The 24,109-nt window shown below is 33.2% G+C and overlaps 1 non-coding gene across 1 annotated transcript; it reads right to left on the minus strand.

Annotated features, from left to right (window-relative positions):
• Positions 1–1,131: 1,131 nt before the first annotated feature.
• On the minus strand, positions 1,132–1,235 carry LOC116862571. The gene has a single exon (XR_004381655.1). It is a non-coding gene; the product is annotated as a U6 spliceosomal RNA (small nuclear RNA).
• Between the last annotated feature and the right edge of the window lie 22,874 nt (positions 1,236–24,109).

Here is a 24,109-nt window from a genome sequence, read left to right on the forward strand (position 1 = left end):
CACATTGTCTCATCTTTCTTATGATGCTTTCAATTTTGCCATAATTTATAATTTTTTTTTCTTTTCAAACTTCCCTGACCTCTGGTAGCTCATGTTCAGTCTTTTCTGCATATTTCTTTTCAGGGTACTTGTGTTTCTGCTTTGTGCTTTCTACTTAAATACATAAATGATTATTTCATATGTTCTCCCCCCACTTATGGTCATTTTGATTATTCAGTCACAATTTACAGTAACATTTTTGTGATAAATATTCTTCTAGTGTTAGTCTTTCACACTGCGTCCTTTTTAAAAAATTTTGGATAGTATATTTCAAATCATCTCTTCCTTTTTAAAATAGTACTCAGCTTTGAATCCCTTGAGTTTTCCCTAGAACAGTAATTTGTAGAAGGTTATTGTAGAAATCATGCCAAGTCTTATCCTAGGCTATTTTTTTTCCCCTTGTGACCTAGGAAATTATACGTGAGTTTTTCACTTTTTACTTCATCCTAGACAATGGCAATAGATAGCTGTGGTAATAACAAAACATACTGTCTTATCCTTACTTTTGTGTTTCTCCATTTTATTCTTATCTTTATCTTTTTTAAATTATTTTATCTATTTGTTTGAGAGAGAGAGAATGAGAGAGAGGGAGAGAGCATGGGGTGGGGTTAGAAGGAGAAGCACACTCCCTTTTTAGCAGGGAGCCCAGGTGCCAGACTTGATCCTGAGACTCCAGGACCATGACCCATGCCAAAGGCAGTCACCTAACAAACTGAGCCACCCAGGCATCCCTCATTATCTTTAATGTGTATTTTCACTGGATATAGAAATCTTGGTTGAGAGATTTCTTTAAAGCATTTTGTAGATGACATTCCATTATCCTCTACCTCCTTTTTTTTCTAATCAGAAATCAACAGTAATTCATATTGTTGTTCTCTTACAAGCAATGTGTCTTTTTGTTGTCTCCTTTCAAGATTTTGCTCTTTATCTCTGGCTTTCCTCAGTTTGATTGTAATGTATCCAGTGAGGTTTTCATTATAATTATCTTGGTTGGCATTTAAAATTATTCATAAATAACTACCCTAGTTGGGATAATTACTTAATTTTGTTTTTTTGAACTACATTTGGAAAATATTCTTTTTTCTTCTTTTTTTAAATATGGAGTGTTTCATGGATTTTCATGTCATCCTTGCACAGGGGTCATACTAATCTCTACACCATTAAATTTAGAAAATATTCTGTTATGTATCTAGTATTCTTTCTTTATACTCTATCTCCTTTTCTATTTAGATTCCAATTCCTTTATGTGTTTGCATATGAGTGGACAAAGCATATGAATGGATAAAGACATAACATACAAAATGTTAGTATTGTCTAAAATAGCCTTTAAGGTAAAAAACATTAACAGAAAATAATGAGGGTTAGTTCATAATAATGAAAATTTTAATTTACCAGGAACTAATAATAATTTTAAACTCTATTCATTTAAAAACATAGCCTAGGAGTATATGAATAAAAAGTTTCATAACTACAGCAGAGAGAAAAATCTCAAAAACATAGTGTAAAATCTTTAATATACTTCAGTATGTGACAGAAAAATAAGACAAGAAAATAAGCAAAAATATTATTATTAAACAATTCTGTTAATTTCTGTTAATACTATATTAAAGTCTATTTTTTCTAATAATATCATATCTGCATCAGCTTTCTTTTTTTATTTTTATTTATTTATTTATTCATTAAAAATTTTATTTATTTATTTGTGAGAGAGAAAGAGAAAGAGCACAAGCAGGGGGAGCAGCAGGAAGAAGGAGAAACAGGCTCCCTACCGAGCAGGGAGCCTGATGCGGGGCTCTATCCCAGGACCGTGGGAGCATGACCTGAGCTAAAAGCAGATGCTTAACCAACTGAGCCATCCAGATGCCCCTTTTTTATTTTTTTTAAATATTTTATTTATTTATTTGACAGAGATCACAAGTAGGCAGAGAGGCAGGCAGAGAGAGAGGGGGAAGCAGGCTCCCCATAGAGCAGAGAGCCTGATGTCGGGGGCTCGATCCGAGGACCCTGGGATCATGACGTGAGCCGTAGGCAGTGGCTTTAACCCACTGAGCCACCCAGGCACCCCTGCATCAGCTTTCTTTTGCTTAGTATTTATATACTGTCTACTCATCCACGTTAGTCATTCTATATCCTTGTATTTTACATTTGTATCTTGTAAACAATTTACAGTTGGACTTTTAAATCCAATCTCAAATATTACTGTTCTAATTAGTGTATTTATTCTATTCATTAATATCATTAGTCATGTTAGTTGTATATTCACTGACTTAATTTTTGTTTTCTATTCATTCCACCTGTTCTATTTCAATTTTTTCTCTTTTGTGTTACTTTTATGATTTTTTTTCTACTTGTTTATATTTTTTAAAAAATCTTGAATGTACTCTTCCATTTAGTTGTCATAGTGTAATAGTGAGATATAATAATACCGCTATACTTGTCTTTGGTCCCTCATTCTAGACACAGAGCTCCTAAAATCTTGGAATTTCCTGAGTGATAGGAGTAGCTTTTGTTATGCATAATAAGACTCTTTCAGCCATATCTGAGTTCCTGCTAAGATGACTCTCAGTGGGCCCCTAGATAGCTTCAAATGGGGCCTGGTTGTCAGAAGAACAAATAGGCCTTGATCTCTGAGATTTAGTTAATCACCCATGGCCAATGATTTAATCAATCTTGCCTGTGTAATGGCACTTCCATAAAAATGCTGAAGAGTGGTATTTGGAGAGCTTCCTGGTTGGCAAACATACTGAGGTGCACACCTGGAGAGAGGATGGGAATTTTGTGCCTCTTTGCTTATGTGTCCCTATGCCTCTTTCTTGGATTTGGCTATTCCTGGGTTATAATTTTTATAATAAACCAGCAATAGTGAGTAAAGAGACTTCCTGAGTTTTGTGAGCTGTTCTAATAAGTTATTGAACCGAGGAGGGTTTTGTGAGAGCCCCCAGTTTATAGACGATCAATAAGAAATAGGAGAGGCCCAGGACTTGTGATTGACATCTGAAGTTGGGGACAGTCTTGTGGGTCTGAGTCCCTAACCTGTGGCGTTTGCCTCAACTCCAGTAGTTGGTGTCAGAATTTAATTGAATTGTACACCCATGGTGTTCAGAGAGTTGGAGAATTGGTTATTAGTATGGGAAAACCCCACTCATTAGTGTCAGAAATATTGGGTATAAAAACAATTCATACACAGAAGTTACAAAATCTGTACAAAACTAATTAATTCTAAAGTAAACCAAACCCTAACAATACCACCCCCTCAAAGAAAGAATTGTAAGCATTTTATCTTTCCTGGATCTCTCCTGTTTACTGTTATTTTTGTCATGTTTTCTAGTCCTTGTCTTGTTTGATAGGTGATACACCAGTGTGGAAATGATGCTTCAGGGTGTGTTGGATTGCTGATTTCCTTTCGTTTCAGCCTCACGCTGCAGGCATCTCAAGTTAATTTGGGAAGTCACTTCTAAGGCTGCGTGACTTGTTCAGGCCCTGGCCTCAGACATCTGTTTCCTCCTACCAGACTCCAAAACTGAAGTCAACTTCCCCTGAGTAGATATATCTTGCACTGTGTAACTTCAGTGTTCCTGTGCTCCACTGGCTTATATGGGAACCTCCTTTTCCTTTTGTTTTGACATGTCCTTTACTACCTTTGCAGATTTTTTATGTTCTTAAAAAACTGTACATTTAAAATCCACCAGTGTTCATTGTTTTCATTAAGAGAGGGACCTAATTCATAATGACTCCCCCCCTCCCACTAGAATTCAGCTTCAAGAAGGTATGTTTATGATGTTTTCTGGGAAGGTCCCAGTTAATTTTTTTTTTCTTTTTTTTTCCAGTTAATATTTTTAAGTAATAATTTAATCCATAACATTCTCATATATGCATATCAATTCCTACAATGTGGGAAAGCTCTGTCAGGCTCATTCTTCACTGTCTACATTAAGTGTCAGCTCTTCTAAGGAGGCCTTTTCAACCACAACTATGCACAACAATCAATCTCCATTCCTCCACATCCCCCTCTTCCCTGTGTGCTCCTAAGTTGTGTCCACAATTAGGTTAGTAGCATAAGAGCAGGGTTGTTTTATATTAATTTTATTTTATACATTATTTATTTATTTATTTATTTATTTATTTATTTTTTAAGATTTTATTTATTTATTTGCCAGAGACAGAGGGAGAGAGAGCGAGCGAGCACAGGCAGACAGAGGCAGAGGGAGAAGCAGGCTCCCCGCCGAGCAAGGAGCCCGATGCGGGACTCGATCCCAGGACGCGGGGATCATGACCTGGGCCGAAGGCAGCCGCTTAACCAACTGAGCCACCCAGGCGTCCCTATACATTATTTATATATATTTATTTCATTGTACACCTATAACAACTAGAAAAGTGTACAGAATAAAAACATTCAATATCCCCTTATAATAACATTTTCTACACAAGAACATGGTTATGATGAAAACAAACTAAAGGTTTTTTATTATATTCACTTTATGCTATAATTTATAGTGATCTTTCCTGAACAGTAGAATATTGTACTTCTCTAGAAAAAGTGAAAAGAATACTTGAAGGTCAGCCAAAAAACATATTTTTATGGATAAAATTCCAATGTTCATTAGGTTTTTTTTAAGTACAAAGACTCATTTTAATTTCTCTGTGAATGTATATGGTACTCAAGTACATTGCATTGCAAGTATTTCACAGTTTGACATGAAAATGTCAAGTTATTTTGGAGTTCACATCATTCTTGAAAAAGAGACAACAATTTTAATCCTATTATTTTGGCATTTCTTCTTGTCAGAATAATTTCATGGAGCACCTTTATACTCTTTTATGTGTGTGATTTCTCTCTAACTGAAACAATCGATTATAGTTTGACAAAAGAATGATTCTTTTTTCAATCAGGTTTCAGTTCACTTTAAAAGAAAATTGCTTTTACTCCTTCCTTACAAAAGAACCTATGATGTTTGAAGTTAAACAAAATGACCTAGTAGAAAATATGTCAGTTTAGAGCTATAAGATTTAGAACTACAAGAACTACATGATTTGTCATACTGAATTTTCAGAATATGGCAGAAACATTGATTCAAATATCCTCCAAAGATATCTTACCATATTCACAAAGAAGCCATAGTGTGTAATTTTTTTTAATTGATGAGATATTTACAAAAGGAATTTATATACCTGGTTAAATTGCTTAGTAAAATGCAATGTTAATATAACTCAGGACCCTTTCACTTACTTAAGAAATGAATCCTATATTTGTATAGTTAAAGTGGAGTTAGAAGTTTTGAATTGCAAATCATAAAACTGGAGAAGGTTTAATTTAAATAGAAGAGATCAGCTAGTCAGACTCTTGAATTTAAATAAGGGCAAATTGAGGCTTACTGTAGATAGGAGAATAATAAAATTAATGGCTTAAATAAAAGTTTAAGAATTAACCATCATTCTTTTATTTGTTTTATTAACAGAAGTATTGCAGTGTTATTTACATTTTAAAAAGTTCTTGATTTAGAACCTTTTAGAAATGGAAAGAAACATCTCTGACATTAGTAATAGATACTTCCTTCTATTGCAGAAGCAGTGCATCTGTATGTTGTTTCTTTTATTTAAAATTTTATATAGCAAGCGTGTAGAAGAGAATAGAGAAGTTGAATATGATCATCTATGTACTAAAGTTAGAATTTATCCCCATTTATTTCAACACCTAAATATCTGGAGAATCAAATCATCACAGTTTTGCTTCCCAGGGCCATTGCATATGATTTTTTTTCATGCTGTGGACTATACAACCCTAGCACAAGCATTTACACTGAAGTCGGAGTGAAATGGTGGCCCATGAATCATGCAGAGCACAAACAACAGGACCTCAGTCAACCTTTCTCCAAGAATTAGTTGTTATTCTGTATTTAGATTTATGTAGCTTTCAATCTTGCTTCACACATGTATCCTCAATTTATCAAACAGGAGTTCATTAGAGGTATGAAGCAGAATTACCTATTTTTTTCTTGAAGTATAGTCTTCAGCCATTCTGTAACACGATTCTTTTCTCCTACTCTCAACCTTCATGATTTAACTTATTTAATATTTATGGATTCATGATACAGTTTTGGTAAATTGTGTCTTTCTAGAAAAAAACGCACACATCTGTAATCAATTAATTTACAGTAAAGGAGCCAAGCATATACAATAGGGAGAGGACAGTTTCTTCAATAAATGATGCTGGGAAAAGGGGACATCCACATGTAAAAGAATGAAACTAGACCATTATCTTATATCATACACAAAAATGAACTTAAAATAAGTTAGAGATTGAACAGAAGACCTAAAACCATTAAATTCCTAGGGGGGAGAAAACATGAGTGGTACTGTTGATACAAGTCTTGTCAATGAATTTTTAATTTTTTTAATTTTTTATATTTTAATTTGTTATTATTTGTTTTTAGAGAGAGAACATGAGTGGGGAGAGGCAGAAGGAAAGATAAAATCTAACCAGGATCCACACCCAGTACAGACCCTGATGCAGGGCTCAATCTCACAAGTGAGATCATGAGCTGAGCCAAAATCAAGAGGACACTCAACCAGCTGTATCACCCAGCACCTTGTTGGCAATTTTTTTTTTTTTTTAATCTGGCACCAAAAACAAAAGCAGCACAAGCAAAAGTAAACATGTGGGACTACCTCAATTAAAAAGCTTCTGCACTGCAAAGGAACTATCAACAAAATGAAAAGACAGTGTACGAAGAGGGAGAAAATAATTGCAAATCATAGGTCTTAACTTAAGTTGAAAATATGCTAAAAACCCATGCAATTCAGTAACAACAACAAAAAAATCTGATTTAAAAACAGGCAGGAGATCTAAAATGACGTTTTCTCGAAGACATACAAATGGCCAACAGGTATATAAAAAGATGCTCAACATTATTAATTATCAGAGAAATGCAAATCAAAACCATGAGATATTACTCCTGCTGTTAAAATAGTTATATTCAAAAAGAAGAGAAATAACAAGTGTTGTCAATGATATGGAGGAGAGGGAACGCTTGTGAACTGTTAATGAGAATGCAAATTGGTGCAATTATTATGGAAAACATTGGGTATGCCTCAAAAAATTAAAAACAGAACTACCATATGGGACAGGAGGTAGGAAGAATGAGTGATTTTTTTTTTTTTTAGTTTAAGTAAATTGATAAAAATTTTAAAACAAAACAATGGATTTAATATCTCTTCCCTCTTCCTTCATTCTTACTATTTTTGGTACATTATTATAGTTCAAATGTTTTAGAAACTATTGTCAATATTTGCTTGTTATTTCATAAAATCAGCATTTCTTGGATTTAACCATCGTTTACAACATATTTTTTCATCCTTCTTGTGTTCCAATCACTTTTATGATTCAATTACCTTATTTCTAAAGAATGTCCTTTCATGGAAAAATTATTAGTAGAATATCTTTCAGCATTTTCATCAAAACATATATATATATAATATTGCTCTTTAGTAGTAACTTAGGTGGTTCTAGAATCTCAGATGATGAGTTGTTTCCTTTTGATATTTGAAGATGTTTTTCCAATGCTTTTGGCTTTTCTTTTTGCTGTTAATAAGTTTGCTGTTAACATCCTTGTTTCTATATTAGTGAGGTTTTTCTGTTTCTTGTGAATAGATCTCCGTTTTTGAAGCTGTACAATTTCTCTACATCAAGGTTTATTGATTGATTATTTATTGATGAGGTTTATTTTTAATTATCATGTTGAGGAAGTATTGTGCTCCTTGAATATGAGGATTCATGTTTTTTATGAAATCTGGACAATTCTTTGTCATTAATTCTGAATATTGCATTTCTGCTCTTGTCTTTCTTTCCTTTTAGGACTCCAAGTAGATATTGGTTAGAAGTTTTTATACTTTTTCTCATGACCTTCTACCTGATTTGGCATTTCTTATTTATTTCCCTATGCTGTCTTCTTTGTAATGTCCTCAGATTGACCTTTTATTACATAAACATTTTTTATGATATTGGCTATTCTACTTTAAGAATTACATTTTTATTTCAAAAGTTACCTGCTTTTCTAATATGACTTCTCTTTCTTTTTGTGTCTTTACTCATTTTATATTTCCATTTTAAAATGTCCCTTAGAGGGGCACTTGGGTGGCTCAGTCTTAAGAGTCTGCCTTGGGCTCTGGTCATGATCCCAGAGTCCTGGGATTGAGCCTTGCAGGGAGCCTCAGCAGGGAGCCTGTTTTTCCCTCTCTCACTCCCCCTGCTTGTGTTCCCTATCTCGCTGTCTCTTCTCTCTGTCAAATAAATAAAAAATCTTAAATAAAAAAAAGTTTAAAAAACAAAAAATAAATAAAATGTCAATTAGTATTTCATTAACTGAAGTTCTCAGATGTCCATTCTTGGGTTTATTCTGCAGGTTACCTTATCTGGTACATTATTTGCTCAGGTAAATATTATTTTGAAGTTTGAGTTCTCTTTTAGGAGCCTTATAAAGAAGATTTTATGTATGGAAATGCAGCAAAATCTGTTTGAGAATGTTTCCCACTGTAGCAGGTAATCTTTTACTTTTGTTGAAAGGAACTGATTTCTGTGTTAATTTCTCACTTAGAGTTTTCAGAAAGCATAAGTGGCATATATTTGCAGGGGATTTCCCCCCCCCCTCAGGATACTTGTCAAGGAAAACAAACTTCCTTCTACTCATTCTGGGCTGGTGGAACTTTTCCTGAGCCCATCCTCTCCCTTGTGAGTTAGCCTTTCTAAGAGTCTGGGCTTTATACCATAATCTTAGTTAAAATTCCAACTTTCCAGAGCCCCTAGCTTACGTGTTGTCACTGTATTTGTTTCCTCTTGATTTGGGGTTTCACATGGCTTTACTTAATTTCCAGAGAATTCAGTTCTGTATTTTAAGATATTCATATTGTTGTTCTCAGATGATTTGTTTTATTATCTTGATATAACCATTAGTACATGATGTTTTGTTCATTTGAGACAATAATCACTATTGTGTTTAGCCACTTTAAAGGGGATTTTTTTAAGGATTAGAGGATGATAAAATTGTTATCTTCTGAGCTACTTAAAGTATACACATAAATTATTATTGCAAAGATTTTAATGTAACACTAACCATAAAAATAGGATGAACGTGGAAATAGGATTACAAAATATAGAATTATATTTGTGATTTAAATACACAGACTTTTATATTAGTCTATAAAATTAACCAAATATTTTATGTGAAGTGATAAAGTCATTCTCAAGATTTACTTTCAAAATAAAAATAAAACATATATATTTGAATAACTATGTACATGCAATGTTTTATATGGTTATAACAAATTATTTTTCTTTGGGGATTAAGTCAAGATAATGACTTTATAAATTCACAGGAAACATGAATTACTAAAACACGGACACAAAACAAAGTAATGAAAACAATATATTTATTTGAAGTCTAATTTACAAACATTGAGAAAACGAAATTTCCAACAGTAATAATGAAAACATTAAGGTAAATCCATTTTCTTGAGGAAGTGGTGATGATAAAATGTTAGGTGCATACACAAGTTCCAGATATATATGGTCTCTATTTTGTAATGTTTCATTTTATCAAAATGTAAAAATTTGTATGTCTGTGGGTCAAGGATTTGGATTTTTAATACTTTTATTATAATATTTTTCTATATTTCCTATATTTCCCAGAAGGAGTATGTATTTTTTTTAATAATAATGAAATAATGAAATAATGAAAATCATTAACTATGCTAAGTGTCTCTATTTGGGTATTTTCCAACTTTTTTGACAATTCAGAATACATCTTTTAGTTTGTTTATTTTCTATTATAATATAATATAATATTTATATAATATAATATAATATTTATATAATAATTTGTGGTTGTCATGGGCTAGTTTAGAAAATATTTTAGGTATAATATTATGGTAAATTGATATTCTTGCTGAGAGTCATTTATATTTTATTTATAATATTTGAGTTTATGTGCTACATCTCAGCAAAGAATTGAAAAGTATATAAAACAAAAGTTCATTATTTCCTTAGAGTCCACTATTTTAGCTATCTTTTATTTTTTGCTTAATTATTCCCTTTGAATTTTGCATGTAATGTGAATGCCATGGAAATATTTGAGATTTTAGCCATTACATTCAAATCAGAATGCATCTTATTTAATTGAGGAAGATTATAAACAACTTTGAAAGATAATGATACTTTGTATTTTAAATCACCTAATGAATTACAGAATAATAATATTGTAATGGTCTTGGGATTTTAGATATTTGAATTTAAATATTTGAAAAATTTACTTATATTATCACATATTAAATTAGCTTGACTTTTATAATTTGACTTGAAATTTCATACTGTCTAAACCACACCTTATCCAAATAATTCTCACACAATCACTGTGCCTTAAAGACTACTCCTTTGGTTGAGCACATGACTTTGATTACAAAGAGAACTAAGGGAATCTTACAGTGAAAAAATAAGGTGATCTATCTCTATTTCTATCCCTTTCCCATGCCAGTTCTCAGAAAAACACATCAGTTTCAATCCTCTTGTACATCTAAACCAGGATATAATAAACACCATCCCTCAAAATGGAATTTAAATAAAATTAACCAAAGAAACAAATTACCAGCATTTTTTTTTGCTAGGATGCAAATGTGAAACTTTCTGGAGATGCAATTGCTGGCTAAAATAAGTATTTCACTGTGAGAAAAATTCTCAGCTTTGCCATTTCTAGTTCTTAGAAAAGTTATAGTACTTCCTTCTTAAAGTTATTGTAAAGATTACATGACTTAACTTATGTAAATCTTTTATTACTAAGGCAGGCGCCTAGTAAATAGCAATTGCTATTACTGTTGTTTATTTTGTTATTGTTGCTATTATTATTGTCTATAGAATGATATAGAGTTTTATTTGTATTTTTTTAAAAAGGTTTTATTTATTTTTGTGAGAAAGAGATTGAGCAAGAGAGGGAGGGAATGCCCAAGTGAAGGGGAGGGAAGGGCAGAGGGAGAGGGAGTAGCAGACTCCCCACTGAGCAGGGAGCCCCATGTGGGACTCAATCCCACAACCCTGGGATCATGAGGTAAGCTGAAGGCAGACACTTAACTGACTGAGCCACCCAAGTACCCCTGATACAGAGCTTAAAAACAAATATTTTGTGATCATTTCTTCCTCTTGAAAAATTGCTATATACCTTGGAGTACTATATGAAATAACTTCCTCTATTTCTTTGAGTATTTAGGGGATACCAAGTATATCTACACGAGTGAATTTTTTTGGGTCTCTATGACCAGAACACTTGCGGGGCAAGTGTTTGGGGAAATAGGGAACAGTTACTGCCTCTTGTACTTTTCCACCTCACAGTGCACAGTGTTCTCAGAGAAAATTTTGCACATCAAACAGTAGATGATCAAATCTGTTAACAGTCAGGAAAAACATGTGTTATCTAATAAATTTCACCAACTGTAATTCTAACTGAAACATGACCTTGGGATGATTATGCTCTTTAGGACTTCTCAAAAACATAGACATTCTCTAATTTATAAAGTTGTGAATGAACTCACTTCCTGTTATTTAACAGGAACATGCAACTGATCTTAAGTACAGAGTAATTGCTTTCTAAAATGAGATAAAGTATATCATACCCAGGAATGAATCAAATATGTATAATTGATGACTAATTATATTCCCACTGGGAGATACTTCTCAGTATGTATTTGAAATCGAAAATACATAGCACACAGCAAATATGATACAGTGAAGGTAGTATTTTTAATATAGTAAATATAAACAAGCATTGCATAATTTGACATACAGGTTTTTCTGTCTTTTAAAATAAACCACAAAATCTATGCATCTAACATAGTTTCTGAGTTTGGAAATACTTATATTCAAGTAAGTAACCTAGATATATGTTGTTAAGACTTTGGCTGGTGCTTGGCAAGATTACTCATGGTTTGAGGAACAGTTGGATGCCATCAATAACTTATATACATATATTTACATGTACATGTATTGTTTCTCAGCATGGTAATATCCTTAATAGCTTCCAAAATTATTTTTATTAATTTCATTATAGTTAAAGTGAATACAAGCTAGAAATTTACTTACCATGCTTATTCTGGGCTTAGAGGAGATTTCTGTCCATTGAAAGGCTTTGTTTAGAGCTGGAAACACTCCATGGAAATGTGTAATAGATACTGAGAGAGTGTGGCTGTGACCTGGTTTTCCAGGAGTCTGCTCAGGGGTCATGTGTATGAATGTCCTTAACTTGTATCGTGGAGGTAGAGTAATAAAGTTTTTACCTTCTTCCATTCCACATACCTACATCATGAGATTATAAATACTTGTTTTTAGGGGCACCTGGTGGTTCAGTGGGTTAAGCCTCTGCCTTCGGCTCAGGTCATAATCTCAGGGTCCTGGGATCGAATCCTGTGTCGGGCTTTCTGCTCAGTAGAAAGCAGATCACCTACTTGCGATCTCTCTCTTTCTCTGTCAAATAAATAAATAAAAACTTTAAAATAAAATAAATATTTGTTTTTAGGATCTAAAAATAGAAAAGCATTTTGCCTCAATCACTTTCTCCTGGCTATAAATTTTTTTGGAGGATCAGTTATTTTGCTAATATGTATGTGTGTATGTGTGTGTGTGCGTGTGTGTGACATATTCAACTCTCACAGCATTTCAGGATACAAATTCTATTATTCACTTAAATTAGGAAACAGACAGAGAAAATATGTGAGTGATCCAGGATTAGAGAGCCAGAAGTTGCACCTGGTCCAGGACAGCTTCTCTAAGACCAAAATGTGTATTCAGATCCTAGCAAGCAGGAAAGAGGAAAGGGGCAGAGAAATTATATCCTCTCCCCTTGCAGTCCAGCTCCAGAATTTGCAGAGCTCACTTTTGTACTCCATCCAATTACCCAGAGGTTAGTGACATAGCCATCCTGAGGCAGTCTTTATTCAGACAGGTGTTCCCACCTAAATTTTCTAGTTAAAAGACAGGAAAAGCAGATTTTGTTGAACAAATACAGAACAAATAATAAATCTTCATCAGATTATCCCATTTAACAATTATTCTTATACTTTTGAGTGTCTTTTATAACTTTATCAATGGAATCTGTCACTGAGAAGATATCTGAATTAAAGCTTCAATAGTCTACAATTTCAATTGCCAATTTTTCCTTAAGATTTAATTCCAGGAATGATCTTCTGACTTGGATTAATGAGAATTCACCCAAACATCATAAGAAGAAAAAACATATATATTCACCCATTGCATATTTGCAAAATGAACCTTATACAAACTACTCAACATGAACAGCCTAAATGCTCCCCTAAAACAGCACAGGGTTGCAGATTGGATAAAAAGACCAGACCCATCCATATGCTGTGTACAAGAGACTCATTTTGGACCTAAAGATAAATCCAGACTGAAAGTGCTGAAAGTGAAGGGATGGAGAAGCATTTTTATATGAAAAAAAAATCTGAATTCATTTTCTGTCATGTACTGGGAAATTAAACATTTTCATGACCAATTTCAAAAGTGAAATTTGAGGCAGTAGAGTTTAGGGGGTTTTAGAAGGAGAAAAATATAATTTTAATTCTCACTTTCCTGTGTATAATCTGTACAATCTTAGGACTTAGATTTCTTATCTGTAAAGTATACCTAAAATAATAAAGACTTCATAGTGATTTTAAAAGTATTAAACTTAATAAGGAATATATGTGGGTGTACATCTATATACACTTTTTATTAACATATAATGTATTATTGGTTTCAGGGACACAGGTCTGTGAATCATCAGTCTTACACAATTCACAGCACTCACCATAGCACATATGTTCCCCTGTGTCCATAACCCAGCCACCCTATCCCTCCCCTCTCAGTACCCCAGCAACCCTCAGTTTGTTTCCTGAGATTAAGGGTCTCTTATGGTTTGTCTCCCTCCCCGATCCCATCTTGTTTCATTTTTTTTCCCCAACCTTCCCCCCCACAACCCCCTGCCCTGCCTCTCAAATTCCTCATATCAGAGAGATCATATAATAATTGTCTTTCTTTGATTGACTTATTTTGTTTAGTATAATACCCTCTAGTTCCATCCACGTCATTGAAAATGGCAAGATTTCAATTTTTGAGGCCTGCATGGTATTCTATTATTTATATATATATATATATATATGCCGCATCTTCTTTATTTATTCATCTGTTGATGGGCATCTAGGTTCTTTCCACAGTTTGGCTATTGTGGACATTGATGCTATAAACTTTCAGGTGCACGTGCCCCTTCGGATCACTACCTTTGTATCTTTAAGGTAAATACCCATCAGTGTAATTGCTGGGTCATAGGGTATTTCTATTTTCAACTTTTTTAGGAACCTCCATATAGTTTTCCAGACTGCACCAGCTTGCTTTCCCACCAACAGTGTAAGAGGGTTCCCCTTTCTCTGAATTCTCACCAAGTGTCGTTTCCTGACTGGTTAATTTTAGCAATTCTGACTGGTTTGAGGTGGTATCTCACTGTGGTTTTGCCCTGATGCCAAGTGATGTGGAGCACTTTTTCATGTGTCTGTTGGCCATTTGGAAGTCTTTGCAGAAATGTCTGTTCATGTCTTCTGCTCATTTCTTGATTGGATTATTTGTTCTTTGGGTGTTGAGTTTGATAAGTTTTTCATAGATTTTGGGTACTAGCCCTTTATCTGATACGTCATTTGCAAATATCTTCTCCCATTCTGTGTACTTGGGATACATCAGTGAATATAACAAATATCCTTGTCTTATTGGATCTTACATTCTAACAGGTAATATGGAAGATCAATAGTAAATGCAAAAATTAAGTAATTTATATAATATGTTAGAAGGTGATACTGCTATGGAAAAAATAATACAAAGAAGATTCAGATATGCTAAGATGAGGTAAGACTTTACATTTTAAATATAATATTTTTGAATAAGCCTCTAGGACTGCAGAAGGGTATTATGAGACATGTTTAGGGTTAAATTTTGACTGTATTAGGGTTGAGATAGCCAAGTGTGGAAGTCTACTGAGAGTTTGGGTGTAAGAGTAAAAATTTTGTGATGTTCTTGTGTGGCAACATGAATTTGAGAGTCATCAACATGTAGGTGGTATTTACAAAGCCACTGCAAGGAGATCACTATACGTGTTCTGTAAATAAAGAAGAGGATTGTGGATTCAACCCTGAGGCCTTCCTATGTTAACAGATGGAGAAAAAGAGAACCAGCAAAGGAACTTGAAAGGTGGGAAGAAAATTTGGCCAGAGAGGTACATGATACATCATGTGAAGATAGCCAAATGCTGTTGACTACTAAAGTAAAAGTAGGCAGTACTAATTTAGCTTGGAGGTGATTAGGGACCAAGGCAAGAACAATTGCACTGAAGTGGTAAAGTCAAATGCTTAAGTGGTATATTCATTTGCTTATTAGGCTGCTATAACAAAGTATCACAGACTGAATGGTTTACATAACAGCAATGTATAATCTCACAATTCTGGAGGCTAGAAGTCCAAAATCAGGTATTGGAAGATTTCATTCTTTCATGAGACCCATGAGGAAAATCCATTCCATGCCTCTCCCCTAGCTTCCAGTGGATTTCTGACAATTGTTGGTGTTTCTTGGCTTCTCAAATCAGTGCTTGGATCTCTGCCTTCATCTTCACGTGGCATTCTACCTGTGGGTATACCTAAGTCCAATTCCCCCTTTATACAACAACACTTGTCATATTGGGTTAGGGATCCACCCTACTCTAGGATAACCTCACTATAATTAATTATATATATAACAAGCCTATTTCCAAATAAGATCACAGTCTGAGGTACTGGTAGTTAGGACTTCAACAAGTGAATTTGGAGAGGGGCACCTTTTAAACCACAATTGCAGAGGGATTAAGAGAGAATGGAAGGAGATATGGGGATCTAGTGAGTAGAGATCTCCCTTGAGGATTTTTCTATAAAAAAGCAGAGAAATAGTGCAGTAACTGACAGGAGGAAGTGAAGTTAAAGGCATTTTTGTTGTTCTTTTGTTTTATTTTTAAGATAGGAAAAATATCAATACATAGGCAGGACTGATTCAGAAGGGAGGGAAAGAACTGCTACTATAAGTGACAGATGAGAGAAGTTCTGAAGCATTAAATAAGTAATAAAAATAATATCTAGTGCCCTTTGAAGGGGCTCACTTTTAGGCAGAAGACAAATGGTTAATTTCTAGAAACAGGAAGGCAAGAAATACATATACAGATGCTAATCTGTAGGCATGCATGGGGGCAATATTCTGTAGATTTTACTTCTAGTTGTTTAATTTCCTTCTGGTGGAGCAGAAAAGAAGGTTTATAGCTTATAAAGGAGATGGGGAAAGATTGTCAAGGATTGAAGAGCTAAGAGAAGTGTGAAATAATCATCTAGAAGAGTGATTAGACTAGGGAAATGTATCATGCTTGTGTGAAAGCAGTTCTTATTGGCGTAGCTGAACTGGAGCCTAGATGTTTGAAATCAAAGTGTCAGCAAGGCCAGACTCTCCCTTACAGTTCCATGGGAGAATCCTTCCTTGCCTTTTCCAGCTTTTGGTGTATGCTGGGCTTCTGGATACATCATGGTACTTACATGGACATCTTCTCCCTGTGTCTTTACATGGTCTTTCCTCTCTGTGTCTCTGTGTCCAAATTTCCCCCACTCTGATGATCTCATTTTAACTTGATATCAATGTAAATACCTTATTTCCAAATAAAGTCATATTTTAAGGTACTGGATGTTAGGACTTTAACATATCATTTTTGAAGAATTCAATTAGTTCATACAATGACCTAAAGAATAAGGAAGAACGTAAAATTAGATATGGTGGACTTAAAGTCAATAGAGCTGGTCTGACTGGGAGATGAGGGACAAGGAGGGATGAGTGATTAGAGATTTTTGTTCACTCATCTAATAGAACAAGAGAGATTTGGAAAAATAAAATGTTTGTGTTCAGCCTATAGTAGTCCCCTTTGCCTATAACCAAAGAAGTTCTGAATTACTCTTAGCAGACTTTGAGCAATTTCTGACAAATTTTAAGAAATGTTCTTAATAGAACATTCTCCTTTGAGTTATTTATATGTTAAACAATCACAGATTGACTTTGATCAGCTCTTTAAATTCTCTTTTGCTAAGCTTTAAAATTGAGTTCGATATATCAAATAATTCACCAGCAGATTCAAAAGAATCTTTTTTCATCAGTTTCATTAGTTCCGCTATTTATCTAACTCTAAGTAATGACTTCTTTATTTTCATGTGCATAGCTGTTGTTCATCACTTTGAGCGACCAATTTCTGCAATGAGGGAAATAAAGGATTCTGGGCAGATATAACTGATTGAAGTGAAATTCATGTAAGCCAAATGTGTTTCAGAAACTGAAGAGCTACCATTTATCTGAGATGAAAAATACTGTGTTAAAATAATATCTTAACTCAAATTTCTAATGCCTCTCATGTAGGGTTTATTTTCTATTACTTTATACCTGTACTTATGCATGATCAGGGCTGAGTTGAGATTAAATAAATAAAGTGGACTGGAGGGTTCTCTCACATAGTCTTGTGCACATTTACTGAGGGTATAATTTTTATAGTCAAGAATGAGAGAGATTCACATACTAATAAAGTAATTTCTTCTTAATTATTTTTGTTAATTTGTATACACAGTTAAAAATTTGTAAACTGATAAAGAGGCTGAGGATTTGAATTAAAGTACTAAGAAAACATCATGTTAGAAATATAACTTTAGGGTACCTGGCTGGCTCAGTTGGTAGAGCATGGAACTCTTGAAATCAGGGTTGTGAATTCAAGCCCCGCGTGAGGCATGGAGCTTACTTTAAAAAAAAAAAAAAAAAAAGAAAGAAATGTAACTTTAAAATACATGCCCATGTTACCACTTTTTAAAAGTTACCATCTAATTAATAAAATAAAGTTTGAAAAAATAAGAATTCAGAGCCAAAGGTGGAAGTTCTTTTCAACTCCTCACCCTTGGCTCTCATTTACTGTCTTATACAAAGAGAGACTTTGTAAGAAACTTGGTATTTATCCTTCCAGTTCCTCATCAGTAGACTTATATACAAAAACATCTTTACATTAAATACAATTAAAATAAAGTGTATTTGATATTGCTCTGTTTTCTTTCTTCTTGTGACAATACTTTGGATAACTTTTTTTACATCAGTTCTTACAGTTCTTTTTTGTTTTTAGCTGTTAAAGAGCATTTGTTTATGCAGAAGTTTATTTAGTTAAATCCTATTAATGGATATTTCACGAGGGCATATAATATTATAATGACCTACCAACATTCTTCTTTTGTTTACATTTTTTTTCCCAGGGTCTGATAGAGAAAAGTGAACTGATCACTCCCTGGGATTACATATTAATTTTTAAAAAGATTTTATTTATTTATTTGACAGAGAAAGACACAGCATGAGAGGGAATATGAGCATGGGGAGTGGGAGAGGGAGAAGCAGGCTTCTCCCTCAGCAGGGAGCCCAAGGCTACCAGGACCCTGGAATCATGACCTGAGCCAAAGGCAGATGCTTAATAACTGACCTACCCAAGTGACCCTACATATTTACATTTTAATAGAGATTTTTTACATTTACATTTAATAGAGATTCCCTCCCAAAGACTTTATACATTTAGTTCCTAACCAGCAGCAAATAAGCATACCAATTTTCCATGTGTTTGAGAGTTCCATCTCATGAAAAATTATTTTACCAGTGACACAGAAGAAAACATGTGAGGTTTTTTTGCTTTAATTTATCTTATTTGTCTGTAGGGTTGGTAAGGTTACACATCTTTTAATGTGTTTACTGGTAGATTATAATTGTTTTTCCTGAATTACCTATTTGTATTCATATTCTTTGACTATTTTTGGTAAGACATTTTTTCTTATTAGTATGCAGGGTATCTTTGTAGATTCTGGAAACTTATTTTTAGCTCTCTTACTGAAATTACATTTTCCTTAGCTATACGTTAGTCTTTTAAATTTGCTTAAGCTTTCTGTTGACATGAAAAAGAATATGTGCATTTGTTTGTATTCAAATATATAAATGTTTACCTTTATAACTTTTCATTTTTTTGTTTGGAGGTCTTCCTTGGTGTTAGATAATGAACATTTTTTTTTGCTTATTTACCTCTTTGATCCATGAGGAATTTATTTTTAATTTCAGCATGGGATATTTTTCTAACAGATAAAGAATTCCCTCCATAAGATGTTCAGTTGCCCCATCATAATTTTTTGAACAGTCCATATTTTTACCAGTAACTTGAAGTACTTCTCTATGCTAATCATTGACATGTCTACATAAATCTGTTTCTGAGCATTCAATTCTGTAGTTCTATTTTCTTTTATCCTGCACTAACAACATTTTTAGTCACCCTAATTTTATATTCTTCTTTTTCACCTGTTAGACAATTTGCCCTTTAACACTTCTTTCTCTTTCAGGTGTCTTATAAAATCAGTTGTCAAATTCCATAAAAAACCTTTGTTCAGATTGCACTGAATATACGTATTTATGAGGAGAAAAATAGCACTTTTAAAATAGGATATTCTTCCGTCTACCACCTTGAGGTTAAATAATGTTTTTTTAAATTTATATTTAATACATTACTAGCCATAAAATAGCCCACATAAGTATAGATTTGGTTATTAATTTCTGGTTTTGTAGAAAATTTGTGTTGCTTTGTGAATGGGTATATTTTCTGTTTCATTGCATTTTCAGTTACTTACAAATAATGCCTAGCATTGCATTAATTTTGTTCTTTTGATGATATATTGAGTAATCTTGCTGAACTGTCTTCTAAGTTATATTTAGTTTACAGTTATTTTTCCTTATTTTTAAGTAGAATATCATAATCTCTGCAAATAAAAATAGCTTACAAATTTCTTCCTCACTTCTTTTGTATCAGTTGAATTGTTGACTTAATGGGAACACTTGTAACTGTTCAACATAAAGTATTAATTTTTATATGTTTCTCACAGATACCCTTTATCAAGTTTTAGAAATCCTACATATTAAAATTCTTACAAATCTGGAATGAACATTAAATACTATAATTAGACCTTCTCATTTTATTGTCATCACCTACATAGTATTTCTTTATTAAAAATACCCCTTATAATGATCTTTATTATTAATTTTTATCCTTTCTCTATTTTCATTTTTATTAGACTTCCAACAGCCTCGTGACAACAATTTTTTGGTATTTATTATAGATTATCTATGCTTTTTGTTGACTTGCATTTATGTTTATTTTAAAGTTAATTAATTTCTGGCTTGTTATTATTTATTTTTATTTTCTATGGACTTCTCCCCCCTAATTTCCCTGATTGTTGGGACACCACAACTTGCTGTTGTTTTTTTTTTTTTTTGGTTTGTTTATTTGCTTGTTTTTGTAAGGGGTTTGGGGGGGCTTGTTTTGTTTTGTTTTGTTTTAGTTTCTTAGAGCAGCTGTCATAAAATACCACAAATTGGGTGACTTAAAACAATAAAATTTATTGTCTCATACTTCTAGAGGCTGAAAAGCCTGAAATCAAATTATCAAAGTCATGCTTCCTCTAAGCTTGACTTGTAGAGGAATCCTTGTAGAGGAATCCTTGTCTCTTCTCAATATCTGGTAGCTTACTGGTAATCTTTGGCATTCATTGGTTTGGAGGTAAAGCTCCAATCTTTGTCTTTCTTACCATATGGTGTTCTTTCTGCATATCTCTGGGTCTTCACTTGGTCATCTTCTTATAAAACTCCAATCATGGTGGATTAGAGATCTACTTTGCTCCAGGATGACCTCATGTTAACTAATTACATTTTCAATGAAACTTTTCCCCAATAAGGTCACATTCTATGGTGCTGGTGGTAGGGATTCTAACATTTTGTTGTTGTTGTTGTTGGGGGGCGTTGATTCAACTCCCAAAAAGGGCTTAGTATTTTTAACCTTAATCTCTTTTTTTCTATTGATTAATCCTATAAATTCTCATCTAAGCATTGTTGTAACCACAGCCTCTAAGATTTTGTATGTATCAGAGAAAATTATGCACAAAGGAAGAGCTCTATTATTAACTAATATTTAAAAGATAAACATTTCTCATTTAAGCTGAAGGAAGAATTTTTCTTGATTAAGATTATCGGAGAAAGAAGAGAAGTTAAAATGACCCCCTCCTGAGAATATTGCCAATAGGTAGGGAAAGAGATCGTATGTCAAGAATAGCATAAATAAAAAAGATGCTTGGTACTGAAATATCAAAATAGGGATGAAACGAGACAATTCAGGATCTCAAGGGGTAGACAGAAAATTATAATAAAGGAAGAACAAAGGCAATATGGTAGAGCCAATCGCATGACTAAATAACACTGAAGAATTCTGGCAAATGACAGTGCCTCTGCTGTGACACAAAGGATCAGCCCCAGTAGAAACTCCTGCACTGGTACTGGCAGAAATAAAACAGTTTAAGTTTTATAGAAAATTGCATAGTAGGAAAGTTCCCAAAGGGAAGTCAATGGGGAAACTAAAATGTTTATTAAAATTGTATAGAAGGTATAGACTGGATCTCAAAAATAAGTTTTGATTTTAGAAAGAGAATTGGGCCACAATGAAATCATAGGTGAACTCTAAGTTTCTGGTCTGGTGCTTAGATACATCTTTTTGGGAAAGAACAACTTAGGTACTTATTGCCATGACTGAAAATTTCCTCTAGAAAGAGATCAAGGCTGAGTCTTATGTTGTATTCAAGGGTTCAATAGTGAGCACTGTGTCTCTTATACATGACAGCCACTTATAAAATATATCTTAAAATAAGTAAAATCAATCAGTTGTTCCTGTTAATAGAGAGGAGGACTGCGGGATGTGGAAGGAGGTTGTAGCATGCATATATCTGAAACAGCAATATGCCCTAATGGTATATTTGTGTATCCAATATTGAATTATATGAAAGGAACAAAAATTGTTCAAAATAGAGCTGGTATTTTGAGAACCTTAAAAAACACTTAACTCACCTTGCTTATGATTTTTTAATGGCTTTTTTATGGTAAGAAACATAGCTCTAAAAATGATAATTTAGACAGGATCATCATGAATAAATTCCACAGCTTTATGTGTATAATCCTACACCTAATTATGCAGACAGCTTTTAAATCTCAGTAAATTAGATGGTTACATAATATCAGGAAAGTCAAAGCAAATGAAACATCAAATGTGAAATGACACTGGTATTTATCACATAAAATTTAAACCAGTTATTGTGGTGTTTACACTTTAAATTTATATGTATAATTCAGTCCAAACTGCAGGGAAACCCAAGAAAAGCATTTATGATAATACACTCTGTGCTTCAGAATTAATAACATGAGACTTCTCACTAAAATTCTTTATTATATATTTTGGAGAAAAAATATATATAATAGAAAAAAGTATATAAACATCCTATTTTCATAGAGTATGATTACTTTATCAAGACTTTGCTTGTAGATTTGATATTCATGAGGTAGAAAGGTGATATTCATATCAAAGATTTGATATTCATGAGGTATTCATTAGTATACCCATTTTGTAGTTTACTCTGAATCTTTTAATAAATTCTGTTTCTAAAATTATAGGAAGAACAAGAGCTATTGCACTGGTTTCAGTTTCGCAGGATACACTGCTACAAACTACAGAAATCTGAGCCCTCAGGATATAGCAAAGGGGTCACAGGGAGATGAGGACTCATCACCTTTGTTTGTAATGTGATGTGTGCTGAGAGAGCGTTAAAGCACAGGAGATTGTGGTTCTGATATCGTAACCAAAAATGCATCCTTTTCTCTGCTTTGTGAACTATTTTTCTACGACAGACTTTATTTATCAAGGAGAGATTATTCTAAACTTCCCATAGCACACACAGTTTTCAAATAAAATAAACAGTAGTTTTGAAAATGATGTGTTTGTTCCTATGGTCCCTTAAATCATAACTCACAGGTTCATTTGCTTTTCCTTTGCTAAACAAGCTAATTGTAGTTTGTTTACTCTTTTTTCTCATTGCACACAATAAAACTCTAATAGGATATCAACACATACATATGCAGCACTGACAATTATATCTAGAAGAATCAAACATCCTCCCTACTACTAACTTTTCTTCTGGCTAAACCTGTATCCTGTGTTCTCAATTTAAGTGGTATTTACTCAAACAAAACTTTCCTGATTAGCTCTTAATCAGGAGACTAGTTATTCTGTATCCTAATCAACTTTTCCTTCTAGTATTTATAATTTTTTGCCCTTTGTATGTTTACTATTTTATTGAATATCTCTACAAGGACTATAGATTATCGTTTTATCTACTGCTTGGTGCAGAGTTGGCTTACAGTAAGTACTTGTTAAATGAATAATGAATGGCCAATTTATAATCTTAATAAATAAAGATTAAATGAGTTACTACAAAGCAAGTAAAATAATGACTAGATATAGTTTTTTAGGTTGAGAGTTTTTGTGCAGGATGAATTCCCAGAAATGGAATTGGTAGAACATAGGGTTTGTTTATGTACTTGTTTTTTTTAGTGATGGCAATTAATTAATCAACTAATTAATTAGTTAACTTTCTTGAGGTAAAATTTATATCCCACAAATTCACTTATTTAAGTATAGTTTAGTGATTTTCTGTATAAATATCTTTAATGAATAAAAATAAATTCTGATCCCCGACTTACTGCTATATACCAACAGAAAAATATAGGTCATATAGATCAGAGTCATTTGGCAGTATTTGTAAATGGTGGGAAAAATAAATAGGTACAATGTCAGTCAGTTTTTTCTATGCCTCAAACCACATTTCTTAGAGTGAGGGATATTTTCATTGTCTTTTTGAGCTAAGTAGTAGAATTGACTGAACAAATCTTGGGTTTAGGTTAAGATATATTGATTTACTTGACTAACGTTCTATATTTTGCAAGATAATGATGAGATAAATTGCTACCCAATAGAGGGTAGTTTTCCTAGCCCTAGTGTGGTCACCCGTGAGATGTAAATTGTATGTTCCAGGAGCTGGAAAATACACCACATTATTTGCT

Source organism: Lontra canadensis, unplaced genomic scaffold, assembly GCF_010015895.1.
Source record: "Lontra canadensis isolate GAN:19392208 unplaced genomic scaffold, GSC_riverotter_1.0 scaffold261, whole genome shotgun sequence".
Lineage (NCBI taxonomy): Eukaryota > Metazoa > Chordata > Mammalia > Carnivora > Mustelidae > Lontra > Lontra canadensis.